A 25760-nucleotide genomic window follows, 5' to 3' on the forward strand; every position below is an offset into this window, starting at 1 on the left:
CTTCTGAAACCTCAGATACAGCTCTCCACTGCCCAACAAATGTTTCTTTCAGCGGGGAGTCTCTGGTGTAAACTCCTCATAGGTTTGAGCATTGAAACATTTTGATTATTTTTTAGTTTTTTTAATTTTTAATTTCAACTTATCTGAATGGTTGCAGATTGTAAGTCAAATGTTGGGCAGTGGAGAGGTGTATCTGAGGTTTCAGATGCATGAGATCAATAAATGAATTAAGTCATCAAATGAGAAATAAGATAGAATGAAGTGACAGATCTTAGGGTTGAATACTATAACAACGAAGTATTATTTCAACACCAAGTTACAATCAAGCTCCAACACAAAAATGACTTAAGAGTTAGATTTCTCTGATATCAGTTCCATAGATGACTCGAGAAACTCAGTTAAATTCATATGGAAGCATGCAAGCTCTGGGTCTGAGCCAGAGTCTCAAGTTATGTAGAAAAATCTGCACTACATTTAGAAAATTTAGAAGACATTATTTAATAGGACCTGTCCAGGCTCTAAAATGCTTCCCATATTAACTTCATTGTTACCTCTGCTGAAAATCCAACAAGGGGGTTCTTACAATCTAAGTTTTGTACTCCAAAAGCAAAATGAACACATATCTTGCATCTAGTCACACAAATTGCCTCCATGATGTTTTGATTGAATATGAATGTAGATATTGAGGGGGGGGGGGGGTAAAACAGCAATTACTTAATAAACTTAAAAACATTAAAGAAATCTAGAAAATCAGCATCACTATACCTCTCTAAACCAAAACGTTTTCAACAGAATCTTGAAACAGTCAACATCACCAAGTCCTTGAGGTTGTTCTGGTAATTGGTTCCATAACTGTGGTCCACACACATAGAATATAGATTTCCTATATTCCTCACGGTGAATTTCATGAACAGATGGGACCACCAGGGTATTACTGTTCAAGGAACGTAAGTTCTGTGTTGTTCGATAATAAATACAAAGGGAGTCTAACAAAACTGGAGATTTCCTGCCAGCCAATGTTTTAAAACAAGTAGCAACAATTTTATAACTATTCTAGTATGGGTCGACTTAGGATAAAAACTTGTACCCAAAAAGCCCAAACTTGTACTGTAACTATGGCAAATTGTAACCTGTTAACTGTATATTATGTATGTTAACCTGTAGCCCGTTCTGAGCTCTTTGGGGAGGATAGGATAAAAAAAACAAATTTAATTAATTAATTCTAACACTAGCTAGAAATTTGTGATGAAACAGTGTGATCTTAATAATAATATTTTAATAGTTTATTTTTATATCCCGCCAAACCATCAGTTCTTGGCGGTTTACACAATAGTAATTACATCAAGTAATTAAAATACAGATCCAAATAACAATGTCTTATAAAAGGAAATTACACAATTCAATAAAAGATACTACAAAGTACAACCCTAACTTACTGAAAATAAAATATGCACAATACAGATTATTTATACTAAAATAGATAAGCAACTTTAAACCTTACTCCATAAAAATAATAAAAATCCGCCTATCATAATAATTTTGAAATCTATTAAATATTGTATTGTTTAAATAGATAACTTTTAAAATCTTTCCGAAATTGATGGTAAGTGAGGGCTGGAGTAATAAGAGCATTCAAACATGAATTCATTACTCCTGCTTGAAAAGCCACTGTCCTATCTAAAAATTTCTTAAAACGGCACGCTTTCGCTGAAGGAAAATAAAACCAACCGGTTCTACGTATATTTTTTTTACATTTAAAAAAATTTAAAATGAGCAACAAGATAAGATAGAGCTAACCCAAATAAAACCCAAATTTCACTGGAAAGTACAAATACATGTTTCCAAGCACTATTCACAGATATGGTATTCTAAGTACTGTAGTGTTACAGGATCCATAATGGAAAAGATAAGGTTTAATGAATATATTAGCATATTGATTTTAAAATATCACTAAAATAGTTCTCAAGTTTAAGAAGGTATACCATCTATTCTTTTTTAAATATGTAATATACTGTACAGTATATGTGGCCATCTCTGGGAAAAGATGACTAAAATCTCCAGAAACAAAAATGAGGTTTTAATGAATTCTGTTAGAACAAACAATTTGGGTGACCCTTCAAAAGCGCACAGAACATTGGTACGCTGACAATCCCACCCTGAAATTTGCACGCAAGACACTTGTGCACTTCTGCTTCAGCTGCTTTCAGGCCTTCCCCATTCCGTTCTGAGGGGGTATGGAGGGACCCCCCCCCCCACTACACTTACAACTCCTTCCACTCCCGCTGGGGTTAGGAGGCCCACTATACTGAAAATCCCATATGGGATTGAGAACAGGAGTTTTCAGTGTACTGGGGAGTTCTCCCCACCTCCAAATTGGAGCATGAAGAGTTGTAAGTGTAGTGGGGGGTTCCCCCCCACACACACACCCTCAGAACGCAAATGGGAAGGCCTCAAACCGGTGGAAGCAGTGGTGCACATGTGTCCTGTGCGCAAATGTTGGGGCGGGATTGTGGATGCGCCAATGTCCTGCATGCTTTCAATGATGTACCAACAATTTGTGATACAACAGTGCAAACCTCATTCTTTCATTTGAAAAATTAAAGTTACAAAAGTTCAAACTTGTAACTTTTGCAGACTGCATATGGACCCATACATGAAAAATTGGCCAACCCATAAGGAAGCAGCGATGCCCCATGGCATATGCCTCCACCATCTATGTGGGAATTGCCACTGCTCCAGTCAGGCAGATTGACTCCTGATGCAGGTGTCATCCCCGAAACACAGCTATGTCAAGTTGCTTCAATAACGAGGTCATAAGAATAGCCTTCCTGGGTGAGACCAATGGTCCATCAAGCCCAGTAGCCTGTCCTCACAACAGCCAATCTAGGTCACTAGTACCAGGCCAAAATAGTAGTAACCGATTCAGGGCAAGCAGTGGCTTCCCCCATATCTTTCTTAATAACAGACTATGGACTTTCCTCCAGTAAATGGTCCAAATCTTTCTTAAAACCAGCTACGCTATCCGCTCTTACCACAACCTCTGGCAATGCGTTCCAGAGCTTAACTATTCTTTGAGGTCTGCTGATACATCTGGCTCAATTGGCTTCATTACACCTCACTGCTTTTTCTTTTTGCTGCATTATTTGTGAGGTTCGACTGCTTCTCCTCCATATGCCCAAATTGCATTTTGGATCTGAGGCTTTAGTTACCTTTTCCCAGAGACTGTCACATGTGAATATATTATAACAGATACTGGAATGAAAGAATAAACCACAATACAAAATTAAAAAACTAATACATGATACCTGTCCTACAAAGGTAAAACCACAAAAAGTGAGAAAAAACCCCCACAAAGAATAAAGCCAAAGTATAATGATAACTCCATATCTTCTATATATTCATTGACCTAAAGCCTAAGCTTGGGGTTTTTTTATTTAATTAAATAGCTGCCAATTAGATTACTCAAACTTTTAAAACAGCTATTAAGTATTTAATACAAACAAGTATTGTCTTAATCAATTCAATAATTTAATAATGTCAACCACAAATCATCTCATATCTAAAAATTAATTATAAATAACACTTTAACAAATTACCAATAATTGATATATAAATATTTCAGTTAGTGAACCAATATCCCATTAACCCACATATACCTTTCATCATTGACACACATACATACTACAGTCACTGTGATCACTTTTATCCAAAAATGGATCTTAGTTCATTAGTCAATAATCAAATCAGAGGCATCAAACCGGAGGTTGCATAACAATCTTACAAATGTAAATCACAATTCCTTAGTCACATCTGGCAATCCCCTCTGTCCTCGCAGTGTTCTTTTCTTCAATTAGCAAAGCGTTCAGCCCAACACAAGACTGTGTTTCGCCGCATGGCATCTTCAGGAGCTGTACTTGCAAGGCTCACCAACTTCAAAACATCACCTACAACACAAAATAGTTCACATCCATTCCCTATCATTCATACCTAAAACAACAACACAACCCTCCATAATCGTTAAAAAATCGTTCACCTACCAGTAAATCAAGCAGGGACCCAGGGTTCGGCACAAACCGGGATCAACTGGCAAACAGGAAACACACCGTCTACCAGGAAATTCAAACTGCATGACCTCACTTCCTCTCTATCAGCCTTATATCCCCGATCCGACAACTCCAGATTTTCAATTATAACATGTTCCATTCCATTTCTTTGATGGGTCCATAAGGCTCAACCGTGTTCCATTCATAAATTAATTTTTGTTCCTTTCGAAGCAATATCTCAGAAACATTACCACCACATAACAAAGAAACATGAATCAAAACCACAAACCGCACATCCTCTACCTTATGAGCACTAGTTTGCCAGTGCATAACAAGCGGGGTATCCTCCTTACCCAATCTTAAATTACTAAGATGTTGGACCACCCTAAATTTGATCTTATGTCGCATTTGCCCAAGACAGAGGAAGATATCTTCTTTTTCAAGGGTCCCACGGCAACAAGAGGGCATCCGTGGAAAATCAGAGGCGGGAAACTGCGAGGTGACACCAGGAAGTTCTTTTTTACTGAAAGGGTAGCTGATCGCTGGAATAGTCTTCCACTTCAGGTGATTGAGGCCAGCTGTGTGCCTGATTTTAAGGCCAAATGGGATCGACACGTGGGATCTATTCACAAGGTAAAGGTAGGGGAGGGTCATTAGGGTGGGCAGACTGGATGGGCCGCGGCCCTTATCTGCCGTCTATTTCTATGTTTCTATGTTTCTATCATTTACCACACGGGCAAACAATATCATACACGACCTGCTTAGTTTCACAGTCCGTATGAGATCTTAATAGAAATTCACGATCACTCCCTGGAATCACAATCCTGTCAGATACCAGAGCAAATTGACAGTATACACACCCCGCACATTTAAAATGCACCAGTTGAATTACAGGCTCACTCACCACCACTGAGGGGTTAGAAAACAATTCCTTCAAATTCCTGCCCCTAGTATAGGCAAATCTGGGCATTTCCACAAGTCGGGAGTGAAAGTGGTGGCCATAAATGCCATATACTTTTTCTGATCTCCTGTGCCTGATAGGAATGTGGCAGCACGCATCTAACCGGCTGATCAAGTCGCACATGATCCTTTTGCGTCAATAACCAGCGCCTGTCAGCATTCATAGCCCTCTTACGGGCTCTATGAATCACTTTATGGGGATATCCACACTGGGCAAATCTTACACTCATTTCATCCACCTGTCGGCAGAACTCTGTCCTATCAGTGCAAAGTCTTTTTAATTGCAAAAACTGCCCGACCGGAACACTGTCTCTCAACTGCTGAGGGTGATAGCTATTGTACTGAAGGACAGTGTTCCAGTCGATCTGCTTATGGTAAATTGAGGTGATAAACTGCCCTGCCCTTAATGTCAGTTCCAAATCCAAAAAAAATGGATTGTTGTTTGGGAAATAGCGGATTGAAATGATATATTTATAATGATTTTTTAGATATGAGATGATTTGTGGTTGACATTATTGAATTATTGAATTGATTAAGACAATACTTGTTTGTATTAAATACTTAATAGCTGTTTTAAAAGCTTGAGCTATATATTCATTGAGGATATCTTGAAAAGCTCACTGGTTGAAAGCATCAAATAAATAGTATGAGAGCCATTAAAACAGATGCCTCCAGTTGTGTATTCCCCTTGGATATTCCAGCAGATCCAGCTTCAACTTCTTATGATGATGACAACATAGAAGAAACCAGAAAGAGACTGCCTAGTACCATCAAAATATCTTTAAAATCCTTCTGACCAAAAAGTAGAGACTACTATTTCAGATATCCCACTGATAGAGACGCTTTTACCTATGGCAAAGGGGGACGCTTCTCCAGACCCAGTTTAACAGGACCTGAACACAAGCCCCACATCAGGCCAGCATCTTCCTTCCTGCCCCTGGTCCAGCCGTATTCTTACTCTCCCCCCACCCCACCCCACCCCACCCCTCTCGCTAGCCGTACTGCTTTCCCAGGTGGAGTAAATAGCATAAAAAGACAGAGGCATCATTAGTCCATGCTGCCGATGGCTCTGCCTGTCCTATCCCTCAGAATCTGGAAGTCCACTTCAGAAGAGATGGAAAAGGCAGATCCATCACCAACATGGACTGGCAATGACTCCATGCCTTTTTGCCACTTGGCTGGTAAGAGAGTACGGAAGAAGTGCTGCCGAACTTAGGTTTGTATTTTCTAATGATAATTAATAATAATAATAACTTTATTTTTCTATACCGCCAAAGTCAAAATGACTTTTAGGCGGTTTACATTAGAAGAAGGCTGGACAATCAGCGAAGGAGAGAAGAGTTACATAAGAAATAGGAGTTGCATGAGGAATTACATCAGGTTTGCCAAGGGGAGATATCATAGTGAGAAAAGGTCATCTAGGCGATGAATTTGTCAAATAGAATGGTTTTAATTGATTTTCGGAATCAATTGTGCTTGTTGTGCTTGTTGATAAAGAATTTGTGCTTAGTGTGCAGAAGCCCAGTGCCTAACTTTAGGCAACCTTTTCAGAATTCTATCATTTAGGCATCAGCCTTCACATCTGGGAATGTATAGATTAGGTTTATGTACGTATATATAACTTTGCCTGTGAAAGTGTCAGCAGAGCACATAAGCACTGTTCTGTATCGGTGCATGTAAGTTCCATGGCAGGCACATAAATGCAAAGGGAGTGTATACAAGGGTGGCAAATGGGCAGGGCTCCTACTTACGCATGGAACATATAGAATGCTATAAGTTATGTGTGTTGCTGCCATATTTAGGCAAGCACATGCCCACCAGCATTATGGTGTAAACGTGAGTACCCAGATGTTCGATGCCTCAATACCATGATATGCTTGTATTTTATAACAGAAGCTAGATGCCTTGCTTCCACAAGTACCCTGCAGCAGCCCGTTATGCAATTTGCCTTACCTCTGTGGGACATTGCTATTGGAGGCACCCTTGCTGAGCAGGGAGGATGAGGGCTTCCCACTCTCAAGGAGGTGGTACAGCTGAGCCCGTCCGCCCGCACTCCGCCACAGTCAGCAGCAACGAGTTCTCCTGTCATGTACTCTCGAGATCGGGCTTGGAGCAAATGGCGTCACTGCAGAAGTAAATGCCGAATTGGATGGAGGTCTGGGAACTTTGCTGGCAGGTGCTGGTCAATGCCACAGAAGCCTACAGACCCAGGTAAGCCACAAACATCAAAGCAGGCAAGCTTAGGGAAAAGTGAGCCGTCTGGGTGTCGGTGTGTTGCAGAAGGTTGGAACAACAGTGGTGTCTTTAGATGCAAAAGTGAGTGTAACATTGCCAAAAGTAGAGAATGATTTATCTGCACTAGAGAATGACACAGGGACAAATTTTTCCCTATCCCCGCAGGGAGCTCATTTTCCCATCCTGTCCCCATGAGCTCTTTTCCTATCCCTGCCCAATTTCTGCAAGCTCCATCTTCATCTGTACAAGCCTCAAACACTTTCCAGATGTTTCATGGGAGGCGGGAATGACATTGTCAAGTTTCTTGCTCTTAGAAACAGAGTTGTTCAAAATGGTTGGACTTTTTTTTCTTAAGGTTTCCAGGTAAATGTTTGGACTCAGCGCGATATATTTACTATGTCCCTAAACAACTCCAGCTCTTCTAAATTTCCAGTTCAAGCTGTTGAGCCTATGCCAAATGTGTAAATTTAAGGAGTGTTAGAAGAGAACTGCCAATGGCCCCTTTGCCTGATTGATTCTTATGTGGTAATAAATTATCCTCTTTGATATTGCCTCCCCCACCCCCATTTTTTGTGGTCTGGGTTTTTGCATGACATATGATCTGGTTTTAAGAACCCGTCTAGATAACTTTATTTTTTATGTTATTTTCTCAAGCATTTTATTTACTTGTCTTTATGGTTGAAAAATATAGGGAAAAAAGAATAGGCTACTACCGTCCATCCTCCAGGTGCTTAAATGGAGTTGTTCAAGAATTGCTCCACCAGGGTATTTACTGTTTTGTTTTCCTGCCCAAAAAACACCATTCTTGTATAGATGGAATTAGACTGAGATGTTGCATTAGAAACCATTTTCAAAACCATTTCTGCAGCACAAACAGTGTTTCTAATTTTACCCACATTAACTGGACTCTACCCAGTTTTCCGTCTCAGTGGAAGCAAATGTATGCACTCGAAGCTACAAGCTGTGCCAAATGATGTGCATTGTTTACAAGTGTTCCTTTTGGAGGAGGCAGCTACGCATGCTATTTGGCTGGAAAAAGTACCCACCTGCTTTTACATGGGTAATAATTAAAGCAAAGTGCCTGTATACATCTGCTGTGATTCTTGTGGGTAATAACTAAACCATTTTCAGCGTTTGTACAAGTATAGGTGGTTTGTTGGACCCTTCTAAAGAAATATATCTGTTAGTGTTTCTTTAAAGTGATTTCTCATCAGGGAGTGGCTGGTTTCTGTTTGCACTGTTAGGAGGCTGTAGGGCTTGCTGTAAGATCATGAGTAACACCCTGCTGTTCCCACAGTCCTTGTGACTTTTATTACCTTTCACTCACTCAGTGGATAGATCTAAATCCTGGCCAGGATACACACAATGAATGTGGCTGATAGACTCTAGTACAGGTGTTCTCAGTTCAATCCTAGATACACCAAGACCTACAGAAATGACCCCTCCCTGGACACAGTCAAGAAATTTCCCCAGTCCTGGAGATACTCACGCACCCACAGAACTGGCTACTATATATTCATTAAGGTTTTGCTGACAACCAGAGTGTTCAGATGTGATTCCAGAACAAAGTCGTAAGTAGAGAATGACACTGGGACAAATTTGTCCCTGTCGGATCTCAATATCCTCATCCCGCCCCCGTGACTTCTGTCCCTGTCCCATTCCTGCAAGCTCTGCCTTAACTGCGGGACAAATTTGTCCCTGTCCCTGCCAGATCTCAATAACCTCATCCCGCCCCCGTGAGTTCTGTCCCTGTCCCATTCCTGCAAGCTCTGCCTTAACTGCGGGACAAATTTGTCCCTGTCCCTGCCAGATCTCAATAACCTCATCCCGCCCCCGTGAGTTCTGTCCCTGTCCCATTCCTGCAAGCTCTGCCTTAACTGCGGGACAAATTTGTCCCTGTCCCTGCCAGATCTCAATAACCTCATCCCGCCCCCGTGAGTTCTGTCCCTGTCCCATTCCTGCAAGCTCTGCCTTAACTGCGGGACAAATTTGTCCCTGTCCCTGCCAGATCTCAATAACCTCATCCCGCCCCCGTGAGTTCTGTCCCTGTCCCATTCCTGCAAGCTCTGCCTTAACTGCGGGACAAATTTGTCCCTGTCCCTGCCAGATCTCAATAACCTCATCCCGCCCCCGTGAGTTCTGTCCCTGTCCCATTCCTGCAAGCTCTGCCTTAACTGCGGGACAAATTTGTCCCTGTCCCTGCCAGATCTCAATAACCTCATCCCGCCCCCTTGAGTTCTGTCCCTGTCCCATTCCTGCAAGCTCTGCCTTAACTGCGGGACAAATTTGTCCCTGTCCCTGCCAGATCTCAATATCCTCATCCCGTCCCCGTGAGTTCTGTCCTTGTCCCATTCCTGCAAGCTCTGCCTTAACCGCACAAGCCTCAAACACTTATGATTGTACAAGTAAAGTGTTTGAGGCTTGTGCAGATGAGGACAGAGCTTGCAGGGATGGTGATAGAGAGATCCCACAAGCATGGAGGAAAATTTGACCAGGGCCATAGTAAGCTTTTGAAAATGTGTTCTGTTTCCTATTGAGTTTTTTTGTAAACCACCCTGATGTTAGAGCGAAGAACAGTCTATATAAATGCTAATAAACATAAGCATATTATTGCTCCCTGTGCAATTTGCCCACCATGGCGCTCTCCATGTTCCTTCCATCCAGTTCTTCCCTCCTCCTTCCCCTTCCCCAGTTACCTTCGGCTTCAATCTGTTCCATTCTGCAGCAGTACTGGCAAAGCAAGAAGGAACATGTGCAAAGTCCAGGAATTGATGTCAGAGGGGGCAAAGGATCAGCAGAGCCAACAGCACAAGCCTGAGCACTGCGGCCTAGCGTGTGTTCCTTTTAGTTTTACTGTTTCTGCTGCAGGTCAGAAGAAGCAGTGGAAGGGAGAAGGAAGGGACTTTAAGGAAGTTAAGGAAATGTCTGATTTCTTGTATCCCAATTTTTCATGCACATTTAGACTTTTATATGTACAGTCTACTTCTCATTTCTAATTAACCCCCACCCCCTTTACAAAACTGCACAAGAGGTTTGCAATATTTTTTTTTTTAAAAAGGCCTACAAGCAGGTAAAACATTTGACTTTCTCTAATTTGGTGATTCCAACTAGGAAACGGATCTATGCAGTTCTAGCTGCTGAAACCTGTTCATAAAAAAAGGCAGCACTGTTCCATAGGTCAGAAAGAATACCTTTGATTGGTGTAGGGCACCTTTGACTGTGCAAGACATTTTAACTTTTTTTCTAGGGCAAGAAGAAAAAGCACAGTTACTTACCGTAACAGGTGTTATCCAGGGACAGCAGGCAGATATTCTTGACTGATGGGTGACGGCACCGACGGAGCCCCGGTACGGACAATTTTAGAGTGATTGCACTCTAAGAACTTTAGAAAGTTCTAGCTAGGCCGCACCGCGCGTGCGCGAGTGCCTTCCCGCCCGACAGAGGCGCGCGGTCCCCAGTTAGGATAAGCCAGCTAAGAAGCCAACCCGGGGAGGTGGGTGGGACGCAAGAATATCTGCCTGCTGTCCCTGGATAACACCTGTTACGGTAAGTAACTGTGCTTTATCCCAGGACAAGCAGGCAGCATATTCTTGACTGATGGGTGACCTCCAAGCTAACAAAAAGAGGGATGGAGGGAAGGTTGGCCATTAGGAAAACAAATTTTGCAAAACAGATTGGCCGAAGTGTCCATCCTGTCTGGAGAATGCATCCAGACAATAGTGAGATGTAAAAGTATGAACTGAGGACCAAGTGGCAGCCTTGCAGATTTCCTCAATAGGAGTGGAACGGAGGAAAGCTACAGACGCTGCCATAGCTCTAATCTTGTGGCCTGTGACAGAACCTTCCAGTGTCAGGCCCGACTGAGCATAACAGAAGGAAACGCAAGCGGCAAGCCAATTAGACAGGGTGCGTTTAGATACAGGATGACCCAACTTGTTAGGATCAAAGGACAAAAACAGTTGAGGAGATGATCTGTGAGGTTTGGTGCGATCAAGATAGTAAGCCAGAGCACGTTTACAATCCAAGGTATGCAAAGCCTGTTCACCTGGATTAGAATGAGGCTTTGGGAAAAAAACAGGTAGAACGATGGATTGATTAAGGTGAAACTCAGACACAACCTTAGGAAGGAATTTTGGATGTGTACGAAGGACAACCTTATCATGGTGAAAAACAGTGAAAGGTGGATCAGCCACCAGTGCATGGAGCTCACTGACCCTCCTGGCAGAAGTGAGAGCTATCAGAAAGACCACTTTCCAAGTGAGAAATTTAAAATGCGTTGTGGCCAGAGGCTCGAAAGGAGGCTTCATTAACGCAGAAAGAACCACATTAAGATCCCATACAACAGGAGGGGCCTTAAGAGGTGGTTTTACATTGAAAAGGCCTTTCATGAACCTTGAGACTAGGGGATGAGCTGAGAGGGGTTTACCATGGATCGGCTCATGAAAAGCTGCAATGGCACTAAGGTGGACCCTTATCGAAGAGGATTTAAGACCAGAGTCAGATAAGGACAAAAGATAGTCCAATACCAATCCCACTGCTGTAGATATGGGATCATGGTGATGTAACAGGCACCAGGAAGAAAACCGAGACCACTTCTGCTGGTAACATTGAAGAGTAGACGGTTTCCTGGAGGCATCAATAATAGAACGGACAGGCTGAGAAAGGAGAGCATGAGGTGCAGTCAGCCCGAGAGATACCAAGCTGTCAGGTGCAGAGACTGTAAGTTGGGATGAAGAAGCGTTTGCTGATTCTGTGTAAGTAGTGAAGGAAACAGAGGAAGAGGTATGGGTTCCCTGGAACTGAGTTGAAGTAGAAGGGAAAACCAATGCTGTCTGGGCCACCGTGGAGCGATGAGGATCATGGTGGCTTGTTCCCTCTTGAGCTTGAATAAGGTGCGCAGCATGAGCGGAAGAGGAGGGAATGCATAAAGGAAGAGATTGGTCCAATCCAGAAGAAATGCATCGGGTTCCAGACGGTGAGGAGAGTAAAGTCTGGAGCAAAACAGGGGCAGTTGATGGTTGTGGGGAGCTGCAAAAAGATCCACCTGAGGAGTGCCCCATTGAGAGAAAATGAACTGAAGAGTCGAGGGGTCGAGAGTCCATTCGTGAGGTTGAAGAATTCTGCTGAGATTGTCTGCTAAGCAATTCTGCTCCCCTTGGATGTAGACTGCTTTCAGGAATAGGTGACGAGCAGTCGCCCATGTCCAAATCCTTTGAGCTTCCTGACATAAAGGACGGGATCCCGTCCCTCCTTGTTTGTTGATGTAATACATTGCAACTTGGTTGTCTGTGCAAATGAGAAGAACCTGAGGAAAGAGGAGATGTTGAAAAGCTTTGAGGGCGTAAAATATCGCTCTGAGTTCCAGGAAATTGATGTGGTGCTTCTTTTCCTGGGTGGTCCAAAACCCCTGAGTTTGGAACTCGTTCAAGTGAGCTCCCCATGCATAGGGGGAGGAATCTGTGGTGATGACTAGTTGATGAGGAGGTAGATGGAACAGTAGACCTCTGGATAGATTTGATGAGTTCAACCACCAAAGAAGCGACTGTCGAAGAGACGAGGTCACAGATATGTGTTGTGAACAAGGATCCGTCGCTTGTGACCACTGAGTCGCTAGGGTCCATTGAGGAGTACGCAGGTGGAGACGTGCAAAGGGGGTGACATGCACTGTGGATGCCATGTGCCCCAAAAGTACCATCATTTGATTTGCTGAAATGGAAGTTTTCTGGAATACCTGCTGACAGAGATGAAGGATGGTGTGAAGGCGGTTTGGAGGAAGAAACGCCCTCATCTGAACAGTATCCAGAATGGCTCCAATGAATTGAAGTCGCTGAGTTGGAATGAGGTGTGACTTGGGTAGATTGATCTCGAACCCCAACAGTCGAAGGAAGGAAATTGTCTGATTGGTGGCTATGTGAACGGACTGAGGAGAAAGAGCCTTGATGAGCCAGTCGTCCAGATAAGGGAAGACTTGAAAATTGTGGGAGCGGAGATAAGCTGCGACCACAATCAGACATTTGGTGAATACCCTGGGAGAGGAGGCTAAGCCGAAGGGTAGCACCTTGTATTGGTAATGATGTTGGTTGACAAGAAAGCGAAGGTATTGTCTGGACATCAGATGAATTGGAATGTGAGTATACGCCTCCTTTAGATCGAGGGAACATAGCCAGTCTTCCTGAGAGAGAAGAGGGTATAGGGTGGCAAGAGATAACATCTTGAACTTCTCCTTGACCAGACATTTGTTGAGATCTCTGAGATCTAATATTGGTCTGAGATCTCCGGTTTTTTTGGGTACAAGAAAGTACCGGGAATAAAATCCCAGGCCTTGCTGGTCTAGAGGAACTGGTTCGATGGCATTGAGAAGGAGGAGGGATTGAACCTCCTGACCGAGAAGGAGGGACTGAGCCTTGTTGGAAGCAGACTCTTTTGGTAGACTTAACGGTGGAGGAGTCTGAAAGTTCAGGGCATATCCGTGAGCGATGATAGCAAGTACCCACTGGTCGGAGGTAATTGCTTCCCATCGAGACAGAAAAACCTGGAGTCGACCTCCTATGGGCTGAGTTTGAAGGCATGAGGGAGGAAGACTGGCAATGTTCTCGAGAAGAGAGTCAAAAGGGCTGTGTAGACTTAGGTTGAACAGCCGGTTTTACAGCAGGCTGTTGTTGTTGACGAGCCTGTTGCTGCTGTTGACGCTGCCTGCGAGGTTGAGGAGGATGAGTCTGAGCTGGGCGAGCAGAAAACCTTCTTTGATAAGAAGGTTGTTGCCTGAATGGACGAGGAGGAGGAGGTTTCTTCTTGTTTTTCAACAAGGTGTCCCACCTAGTCTCATGCGCGGAGAGCTTTTGTGTGGCGGTATCCATGGACTCCCCAAACAGCTCCTCTCCAAGACAAGGCGCATTGGCCAGTCGGTCTTGATGGTTTACATCCAGTTCTGAGACCCGTAGCCATGCCAACCTTCTCATTGCTACAGAAATAGCAGTGGCCCGTGACGTCAGTTCAAAAGTATCATAAATGGAACGGACCATAAACTTCCTTAGTTGCAAAAGACTAGAAGTACATTGCTGAAAAGCAGGAAGTTTACGGTCCGGAATGTACTTTTGAAAAGAGGTCACCTGTTGAATGAGATGCTTCAGGTAAAACGAGAAGTGGAATGCGTAATTACCTGAACGGTTGGCCAGCATGGCGTTTTGGTAAAGGCGCTTTCCAAATTTATCCATGGCCTTTCCTTCTCTGCCAGGAGGAACAGAGGCGTAAACACTGGCACCTACAGACTTCTTCAGGGTTGATTCCACCAACAAGGATTCATGGGGAAGTTGTTGCTTGTCGAATCCTGGAATTGGAATGACTTTATAAAGAGATTCCAATTTTCTTGGGGCTCCCGGGATGGTTAAGGGAGTTTCCAAGTTCTTATAGAAAGTTTCCCTCAAGATATCATGGAGGGGCAACTTTAAGAACTCCTTAGGAGGATGATCAAAGTCCAAGGCATCTAAGAATGCCTTGGACTTTTTAGAATCAGACTCCAAAGGAATTGAAAGGGTGTCTGACATTTCCCTTAAAAATTTGGTAAAGGAGGAGTGCTCTGGCTTAGTAGCAGGGTCTTGCACAGATAGATCCTCCTCTTCAGATGAATAATCTTCCTCGGTACCAAGGTGATCATCCGAGTCATCCCACAAGTCAGGGTCCCGTACCGATTGGAGACGGCCCTGAGAAAGTGGAGTCGAGGTGCCAACATGTTTAGTCTTGCGTACCGATTTCCCCGAACGGTTGGAGACGGTACCAGGGGAGTGTAGAACGGTACGGGGCTCAGAGAACGGTACCGGTTCAGAAGTGTCCGGAGCAGAACGTCGTTTCGGCTCCGCTGATAGAATAGGCATGGACATGGATTTGTGCGGTGCCGACAAAGTCGATGTCAATAAAAGGGGTTGATCGACGGTCGGCACCGAAGGCTCACTGGGTACCGACACTGGAGGATTCGGTGTCAACAGAGCCGGGAGCAATTGTTGTAGTTGCTGTTTAAGCTGGACCTGGAGGATAGAGGCAATGCGCTCATCCAACGTAGGTCCCGATTGCACCGGTACCGGTCTTTTCTTGCTCGGTACCTTCGGTGCCGCTCGACGCTCGGGTGAAGTCGATGCCGATGACGAGGCAGTGACTTCAATGGGAGCGGAGCGTTTACGGGGCCGGCGCTCAGTCTGCAGGACTTGGCTCACTGCATGCTCGACTGGTGGCCCTAGGACAATAGGGGAAGGCTTCTTAGCCGGCTTACCTACAGGGATCGACGTCGGCGATGTATCTGTCGGTGCCGAGACAGTCGGTGTCGATTTGGAGGAAGTTGCCGATGTCGATACTGGTGCAACTTCCATGTCGGTGCCGAACAGAATTCGTTGTTGAATTTGTCGGTTTTTTAAAGTTCTTTTTTGTAAAGAACTACAGCGGGTGCAGGTGTCCGCCCTATGGTCCGGACCCAGACACTGAAGGCACCACTTGTGCGGGTCGGAGAGAGATATAGGGCGCGCACACCGCTGACACTTTTTGAAACCCGGTGACGGGGGCATGAAGGGAAAAACCGCTGTAGCAAAATCGAAGCCGGAGGCTTCGATGGTGCCAACAGGCCCCGCCGGGGTAGTCAATAAAAAGTGAAAAAAATAAAACAATTTTTTTTTTTTTTTTTTACAAACGGTAAAAGAAAAGAAAGAAATAAAATGAAGAGAAAAATACGCGCGAGTGGGAAGGCAAGTGAACAGTTTAGGAAAAAACTTCCAACAGCCGTTGGAAACACGCGTCTTCTTAGCTCCGCGGAATTAAGAAAACTGGGGACCCGCGCGCCTCTGTCGGGCGGGAAGGCACTCGCGCACGCGCGGTGCGGCCTAGCTAGAACTTTCTAAAGTTCTTAGAGTGCAATCACTCTAAAATTGTCCGTACCGGGGCTCCGTCGGTGCCGTCACCCATCAGTCAAGAATATGCTGCCTGCTTGTCCTGGGATAATGAGGTTTACTTTATAGAATTTGACCTCCTGTGTATGAAAATAGTCTCTGTTTTCTCCTATCAAGTATAGTTTTTGAGCAAATTGCAAATATTTATAGCATGAGAAGTCATAATGTAACAGATTGCGCTGATTTAAAAATTCCTATAAATATTATTTTCTAGAATCGTTTTGCTTTTGAAGTGCATTTATAAATGAGATTAGGAGCGTCTCTAATTAATGTCCAACAATAGTCAGCCAGCATTGATGAATTCCATCTGCCCTGATATCATTTCCCCATTGTAGCAATGTCCTGGTGAAACTTTTCCCTGTGCTCATCACTAACACTACCAAAATTATCGGGGAAAAATCCAGTAACAGCGGGATATGTATTGGCCCGCTCTCTCTCTCTCCCCCCTTCCACCCACATCTAAACTCCCCTCCAATAACCACACCACTCACGTATATGGATAAATAGCCGCAGCTCTGTTTATTAACAAACAATTAATTTAACAGTTCATAACAAAAACAGTTTCCCGAGCTACACCTTAAACCAATACCAATAATATTCAGCCCCCATCCAGCAAGGGTCTGGGGGGGTGGCATGTCCCAACATGCCCCTTTAACCAGAGTACCAGAACCCGGGCACGGCTCCCTGCCGCCCCCTCCCACCCCCACTCATCTCCTGATGAGCTCTACCATACCGTAGCTCGGGATAACTGCCTACCTAAACTCTGCTACCTACCAAACCAGACAAATAGGGGGTGGGAGAGCGGGCAGGAAAAGCCGCCTCAGAGGACCCAGGAAGACGCCGGGTCCTCCGAGGTCCCGGCTTTATAAACTCCGCCCCGCGCTCATCTTTCCTATCAGGAGGCAGCCCCGCGGCGGGAATTTCAAACCCACTGTCCTGGCCATTTAAATCATTTTGAATATCTAGTCCAATGATAACAGAATTAGGGTGATTATAGAAACATGGAACTTTGTTGATCACTAAAAACAGAGGAGACTAAGGGTCTATCAAGCCCAGCATCCTGTCTTTGACATTGGCCAGTCTTGGTCTTTGGAATTGCCCATTGTGTCAGAAGCAATAGGGATTAAGTGACTTGCCCAGGGTCACAAGGAGTGTAGCTCTAACCACTGGATTTAGAAGTTGGCTTCTTTTGGGATCTTTAACTCATCGTCGCTAGGACTCGAATCTGAGTCCGTGGCACCTAACACAGAATGGTCCAGCAGCCCCCACCCTCCCTCCACCTCACCTTATATTCCTTCCGAGTTTGCCGGCTTCCTTTTTCCCGAGCCGCACGCGTTCAAAAAGCCATGCACGCGCGGCTGCGCGAGTCATTCAAACTTCTCCTCTCCTGCAACTTCCTGTTTCCGGTTGCGTCAGAGGAGAAGATTGATTGACCTGCGCAGCCGCGCGTGCACGGCTTTTTGAACGCTTGCGGCTCGGAAAAAAGGAAGCCGTAAAACTCAAAATTTAAGGTGAGGTGGAGGGAGGGAGCTGGCTAAATGCTACGGGCGGGCGGTGGCTGCGGGGACCGCGTGATCCATGATACCTCACTGCGGAGACAAGACCATTCACCGCTCCACGAGGCGGTGAATGGCCTTGTCCCCGTCCCCGCAGCGACTGCTTTTTTTCTTTCCCCGTTCCGGCGGGTTACCCGTGGCTAAATGCGGTAGCCGCGGGTAAACCGCCACCATGTCATTCTCTAATTCTACCCAATACTGGTTATTACTCAGTATGGCATAGACTGTACATGTAGTTCTGTTCCTTATGTGCACTGAGGGCATTAGCCATTCTGATACTCATAGGGATTATCATATATACTCAAAGGTAAACCAAGATTTTTGGGCTCAAAAATGGGGGTCTCAGTTTATATTCGGGTCAGTGCCCATCTGACCCCCCCTCCTGGACTTGTTGCAAGCCTTCACCAGGCCTGACATAAGCCCTGGTGGTCTAGCAGTGGGCTGGGACAGGAGAGATCCCTCCCACCTCCTGTCCCAGCCAACTCTAACAAATCTCACTTCCCTCCTGCTTCCCTGATTGGTAAAAAGCGTACCTTTAAAATCCCTGATGGTTCATCAGTGAACCGGGGCAGGAGCAACCTTCCTTTGCTCCTTCTCATGCAGAGTCTTTATCTGAATGGCTGCTGCTGCTGCGAATCCCTCCCCCCCCCCCCCCCCCATTTTCTGGATTAACTACTGAAACTATTCTCTTAGTCCAGAAATTGCACTAAAAGATATTTGAGCAGTTGTTTCCCACATGGGAGGAATTACATAAGAACATGTGAACAACCATACAGGTCAGACTAATAATAATAATACAGTAATTTATTATTGTATACTGCCAAAGCCATAATAGTTTGAGGCAGTTTACAACAGAGGGTTGGAGTAAAGGGCCATTACTCAGACTGGCAATGGGTCACGAGCGGAGTTCCACAGGGGTCGGTGCTGGGACCGCTACTTTTCAACATATTCATTAACAACCTGGAGGCAGGAACAAAATGTGAGGTTATTAAATTTGCGGATGACACCAAACTATATCGCAAGGTAAATAACATGGAGGACTGCGAAGATCTCCAAAAAGATCTGACAACACTGGAAGAATGGGCCAAAAAATGGCAAATGAGTTTCAACATAGGGAAGTGCAAAGTCATACATATAGGGAAAAAAAACCCGATGTTCACTTACAAAATGGGGGGATCAGCGCTAGGGGTGAGCGACCTTGAAAGAGACCTGGGAGTGATGGTAGACACAACATTGAAGGCGTCGGCGCAGTGTGCAACAGCCTCAAGGAAAGCAAACAAAATGTTGGGTATCATTAAGAAGGGTATCACGACCAGAAAGAAGGAAGTCATCCTGCCACTGTATCGTGCTATGGTGCGCCCGCACCTGGAGTACTGTGTTCAATTCTGGTCGCCGTACCTCAAGAGGGACATGGAGGTACTTGAGAGAGTTCAAAGAAGAGCAACTAAGCTAATAAAGGGTATGGAGGACCTCTCATATACTGACAGACTGAAAAGGCTAGGGCTTTTCTCCCTGGAAAAGCGGAGACTTAGAGGAGACATGATAGAAACCTTCAAGATCATGAAGGGCATAGAAAAAATAGGCAGGGACAGATTTTTCAAATTAAGGGGATCAACAAGTACAAGGGGGCACTCAGAGAAATTGAAAGGGGAGAAGTTTAGAACAAACGCTAGGAAGTTCTTTTTCACACAGAGAGTAGTGGATACATGGAACGCGCTACCGGAGGATGTGATAAACAGGAGCACACTACAGGGGTTCAAAGAAGCTTTGGATATGTACTTGGAAGACAAAGGGATTGAGGGGTACAGATAAGAGTAGAGGTAGATTATAGGGATGGGATTAGAGGTAAGTTATAAAATTAATCAGGGATCACTGTTCAGGCACTAGGCTTGATGGGCCGCTGCGGGAGTGGACCGCTGAGCAAGATGGACCTCTGGTCTGACTCAGCGGGGGCAACTTCTTATGTTCTTATCAGTGAAAGAAATACAATACAAATCATCAGAAATACATACAAGATAAAAGGATAAAAAATGAAAACAATAAATCATTAGGTTACAAATTGATCAAACAACTAATTTTTTTACTAGTTTTTACTAATTTTCTAAAAATAAAATAAGATGGAGCACGCGTAATAAGATTACCCAGCCAGTCATTCATTGTACCTACCCAAAATGCAAGCATTCTATCCAGAAATCTTTTAAAGCGACAAGTATATACTGTTGGGTAAGCAAACATGGATTCTGTGTGTAGGCCTATTAAAATGGTCTAGAAAAAAAATGAGAGACCAAGTACGCAGGAGCCATACCAAATATTGATTTAAAACAGATACAGGAAAACTTAAACAAAACTCTTGCCTCCATTGGTAACCAATGTAGTTTTTGATTATAGGGAGTAATATGTTCCCATTTTTTCAAACCAAAAATCAGCCAAACTGCTGAATTTTGAATAGGTCATCTAACCCAGTTTCCTGTTTTTAACAGTGGCCAGTCCGGGTCACAGTACTTGACAGAAACCAAATCTAACATTTCATGGTAGTGATCCAGGGCAAGCAGTGGTTTCCCACATGTCTGTCTCAATAGCAGACTATGGACTTTTCCTCCAGGAAATTGTCCAAACCTTTCTTAAATCCAGCTACACTAACCGCTGTTATCATATCCTCTGGCACAGCTTAGCTATTATTTGAGTAAACAAATATTTCCTCCTAGTTGTATTCCCATGTAATTTTATTGAGTGTCCCCTGTGAGAGGACAGGAGACTTTCACAGGTCAGGAGACCTTTTCCTGCAATGTACAGAAGTCACAGGAGTAGTACTGACTGGCTTCAGTTCAGATGCTAATGTGTGGCCTGCCATGTGAGTGTGTAAGTTTCGATTCCCTGCTGAACAGACTGCTTCTCAAGGATATTGGACACTGGATGTGTTGAAGGCAGAAGATGCAACAAATCATGCCATGTCAGCAGAGCACTCCATATAAGGGCACACTGGCTCCAGGAACCTAAGAACTGATAAGAGGTGCCAGGCCCCAAAAGTGGGGGCGATGTACCCTCGTGAAGAATGGAAAGTTCTAGAAGCAGAAAGTTCAAGAAGACATTCCTGTCCTGGGCCCCCAAGGGAAGGATAGAGGTGTGAACTAGGAGTGGGATAGCTAGGCAGCGGATTTGCACCCATAGGGACAGTACATGGACACAGCTAGGGGAGGGTCTTGCAGGACAAAGAAACTTGTGTATATAACCCAGTACTCATGTAAGGTGTGGTCAGAGACTCTAATATACATACAGAAATTGCTGGCATCTGTTTGTATCTCTCTCCATTGTATGGCCATACTTATTGCTCTGATTTACAAATATACTTTTTTATACATATTTTCTAATAATACTGACTGTTTTATTCCAGATTTTTTTTCTAATAAACCGAGTGATTCAGTGTGGTCATTCCCTTAGAAGGAATCCCACCGAGGAACTAAACAGTGGCTTCTCACCTGGTCTTTGTACTTTTTGAAAGAGTGAAAAATCAGTTCACTCTTATCTATTCTACACTATCAAGGATTTTGTATACCTCAATCATATCCCCTCTCCCCCAGCTATCTCTTTTTCAAGCTGAAGAGCCCCAATCTCTTTAGTCTTTCCTTATATGGAAAGTGTTCCATACCCTTTATCATTTTGGTCACTCTTTGAACATTTTCTAATTCCACCATATATCTTTTTTGAGATATGGTGACCAGAGCTGTGCACAATACTCAAGATGGGGTCACACCATGGAGTGTGATACAGAGGCATTATAATATTCATGAACTTATTTACCATCCCTTTCCTAATCATTCCTAGCATCCTGTTAGCTTTTTTTGCTGCAGCCACACACTGGGTAGAAGATTTCAGCATAGTGTTCACAATGACACCCAGATCTTTTTCTGGCACCGACTCCTAAGGTAGACCCTAGCATAAAGTAACTATGATATGGCTTATTCTTCCCTATGTGCATCACTTTGTATTTGTCCACATTAAGGGGTCCTTTTATCAAGCTGCAGTAGGGGTTTTATGCGCATAATACCGCGCATTAAACCGCCTGCCGCGCTAGCCGCTAACGCCTGCATTGAGCAGGCGTTAGTTTTTTTGCCGGCCGCAGGAGGGTTAGTGCGTGATGAAATGTCCAACGCACTAACCCTGCTAGCGCAGCTAGATAAAAGGACCCCTAAATTTAATCTGCCATTTTGATGCCTAGTCTTCCAATTTCCTAAAGTTTTTCTGCACTTTTTCACAGCCCTCATGTGTTTTGACAACTTTTAATAACTTTGTATTATCTGCAAATTTAATCACATCACTTGTTCCAATTTCCAGATCATTTATAAATATGTTAAATAGCAGTGGTCCCAGTACAGATCCCTGTGGCACTCCACTATTTACCCTCCTCCACTGAAAAAAATGTCCATTTAACACTATATTTTGTTTTCTATCCAACAACCAATTCCTATTCCACAACAGAACATTGCTTCCTATTCCATGACTCTTAATTTTCTCAGGAGTCTTTCATAAGGGACTTTGTCAAAAGCTTTCTGGAACAAGCTGTGTCAATTTACTTAGATTCTATTATTAAATTTAAGGAAGTAGATAATGCCGTATCTTCTGTATTCACCCGTGTACAGGTTATAGATTCAAAAGTTTCTTCTTTGCAAGTAAACAGTACCTCTGCTATAAAAATATTATTTGTCTTCACTGTAAGCTGGAGGCTATGGAGCACTTGAATAGGTTCCTCAACTTTCTGAAGACTCACTTTTTTGTCAGCAGAGATGTTGATTAGGAAGTATTTTACAGAAGTATTAGTATTGCACAGAATGTGGTGGTTCGTAACAACAGCTTTGATATTACAGCCACAACAGTTTGTTTCTATTTGTGTTTTCAAGGTTGTATGTTCTCGCTTACTCCTGATGCAGGCTTCTAAGTGTTGAAATATGACCCTATATTGAGTCATATCTTGGTGGTGGACATTGAGCTCTTCTAAACTATTATTTAATAAAATTGTTGTTTGGACCTCTTCAGGACTCTCCCCATCTTTTTTTAATGGAAGACCCTACTCTTTTTGACTACTTTACCGCTGTAGGGTCTCTTGCTTTCCTTTTTGGGGTTTTGGATTGCCAAATTTTGAACATATTTCCTTGAATTATTGTTGTTATTCACCTGGTAAAAAAATAAAAAGTATCTGCTTTGGAACAGAAGGGAGTCTCGGTACTTTTGGTTCCATCTCAAGTGCACATTTATCTGCTTTTCTTGAGACTACAACAGCTAATATACCTGCTACTGCCACCCACCTAGTTGTATTTTCTAATGAGGTTGATAAGGTTTCAGTTTTAAAGTTTTATTTTAAGAATAAGAATAAATTGTTCTGTGGAAATACCATACAGAGTTTTCCAGATGTAGCTCAAAAAGCTTCCTGGCATTGAAAGCCATTCAGGGACACCAGTATATTTTCTTTGATCCTATACAACTGGAAATTCTCGCCAGTTTTAAATAGAACAAAATATGTTAAGAGTCCCAAAGCAGATCACCCTATGGCCTGCTAGTCCCCACAATTCTTTCCTCCCTTTATGTGCCTTTTTTATGAGTATTGGATGAATGTTGGAAACAAAACTGCTCGGCTCTTTTCCTAGGCTAATTGGCTGTCTTAATATAGGATAAGCCTGGTGGTTTGCGAGTATTTTTTGCTTGTTTAATAAAAATTGTCCCAGGCACTGTTTATGCAAGTCACTTCTATAAGGAGAGATGTAATTCATATACTGTGATATTAATTTAAACCTTTCTATATTATAATCACAGTGTCTTTTTTTAATTCTTAATTAAATATAGTGAATATCTCAGAACCAACACCCGTGACTGGAGAATTCACCAAAATGGGGTTAATTGGGGGACCATCATTGAAATTCACTGTCCCCTCACCATCCTAGTTTGTATATTTAAAATTTCAAATTTCTAAGTATGGTCACTTATCTTATAGATCGGATGGTTAGATCTTCAAGTTATTCCCCATCGGTGAAGTATTTAACTTATGTGTATAAAGTGTTAAAAACCGCTGTAGTGACTCCTCCAAACATTATCCGGGTCCCCCCGACTCGAGTTTCGATAGATATCGTCTTCAGGGAAGGACTCTGTTAGAACGAGGATACAGGGTAATTATAGCATTAAAATATACAGTCTTCTTCCCCTCTGACATCACTTCCGCCTTCGATTGCGGCGTTTTCTCAAGACCTTTATATAAGGCCCGCACACAGGGTTTAAGTTCATTCAGCAACAGATGTCAGCCCTAAGCCTCTAAAAGGAGCCGATATAAGGTAAAAGACTATTGTTATAAGATGATATATGCTGAATGAGTTAAAGTTAAGTTATAGTATCAACAATGAATGTGGCGGTTTCACGTTACGAATATGTTCAAGATAAAGTATATTTTAATGCTATAATTACCCTGTATCCTCGTTCTAACAGAGTCCTTCCCTGAAGACGATATCTATCGAAACTCGAGTCGGGGGGACCCGGATAATGTTTGGAGGAGTCACTACAGCGGTTTTTAACACTTTATACACATAAGTTAAATACTTCACCGATGGGGAATAACTTGAAGATCTAACCATCCGATCTATAAGATAAGTGACCATACTTAGAAATTTGAAATTTTAAATATACAAACTAGGATGGTGAGGGGACAGTGAATTTCAATGATGGTCCCCCAATTAACCCCATTTTGGTGAATTCACCAGTCACGGGTGTTGGTTCTGAGATATTCACTATATTTAATTAAGAATTAAAAAAAGACACTGTGATTATAATATAGAAACTGTTTATGCAAGAACAAGCCTCACAATGCTCCTGTTATTCAACTATACACACAAAAATACATTCATCTGAATTTCATCTTTGATCCATGTGAACAGAGCTAGAATTTTAACAATGGAGGGTGCAGATGGTGTCATGGTTCTTCCGTCTTCTCCCAGGCTCCCTTCTTCTCTCTCAGGCACTGTCATGTTCCTTAAATTCATCTTTGTTTCCATACTTAAGTTCTTTTCATCTTTCTATCCACTGCCTCGGCTCCTTTTCGTCTTGGTGTGCTTATGGTTTTCTCTCCATCTCCTAATTTCTCCAATCCTTGGATTCCTGTTTCTTTCTCTCTTTGCCTTAGTTCTTCTCTATCTGTCTCTTCAGTTTTTTTAAGTTTCTTCTCACGTTGTTATCTTCATAATCCCAGCAGGGCCACTGTTAGATATACAGGGATCCAAAACAGAAACTGGGAAGCCCACTTTCGAGCTATGCCTCCAACTTGAAGCAGGTTTGAGGGCCACTGTGACACAGGGCTCAGGGCAATTGCCCTGGATGCCAGCTTTTATTCCTGGATTGCCCTCCAATTCTCCTTCATGGGGCACAGTAGTTTGTGTAAAATAGTGGCAAGCCAGTGGGGGTAGGAACACAGGGCCATATGTATAAAGCTTCAGACACCATGGTAAATACTGTGGTGGGAGCAATTTTTCCTTTACTAGTGATAGAAACATAGAAACATGATGGCAGATAAAGGCCAAATGGCCCATCTAGTTGGCCCATCCACAGTAACCATTATCTCTTTCTCTCTCCAAGAGATCCCACATGCCTATCCCTAGGCCCTTTTGAATTCAGACACAGTCTCTTGTCTCCACCACCTCTTCTGGGAGACTGTTCCATGCATCTACCACCCTTTCAGTAAAAAAGTATTTCCTTAGATTACTCTGGAGTTTACCACCTCTTAACTTCATCCTATGCCCTTCATTGCAGTTTCCTTTCAAATGAAAGAGACTCACTCATGCACATTTATATTACGTAAGTATTTAAACATCTCCATCATATCTCCTCTTTCCCACCTTTCCTCCAAAGTATACAGATTGAGATCTTTAAGTCTGTCCCCATACGCCTTATGATGAAGACCACATACCATTTTAGTAGCCTTTGTCTGGACCAACTCCACCCTTTTTATATCTTTTTGAAGGTGCAGCCTCCAGAATTATATGCATGCTAATTGTGCTGAAAAT

At 43.3% G+C, this 25760-nt stretch overlaps 1 long non-coding RNA gene across 2 annotated transcripts in view; it reads left to right on the top strand.

The window, feature by feature from the left end:
• The window catches only part of LOC117369402, an 81072-nt gene that overhangs the window by 28519 nt on the left and 26793 nt on the right, over positions 1 to 25760 (top strand). For both annotated transcript variants that reach the window (XR_004541137.1, XR_004541138.1), the window contains exon 2: positions 6897 to 7214. This is a non-coding gene — a long non-coding RNA (uncharacterized LOC117369402). The remainder of the gene's footprint in view (positions 1 to 6896; positions 7215 to 25760) is intronic.

The sequence above is a fragment of the Geotrypetes seraphini genome, chromosome 11, assembly GCF_902459505.1.
Source record: "Geotrypetes seraphini chromosome 11, aGeoSer1.1, whole genome shotgun sequence".
NCBI classification, from domain to species: domain Eukaryota; kingdom Metazoa; phylum Chordata; class Amphibia; order Gymnophiona; family Dermophiidae; genus Geotrypetes; species Geotrypetes seraphini.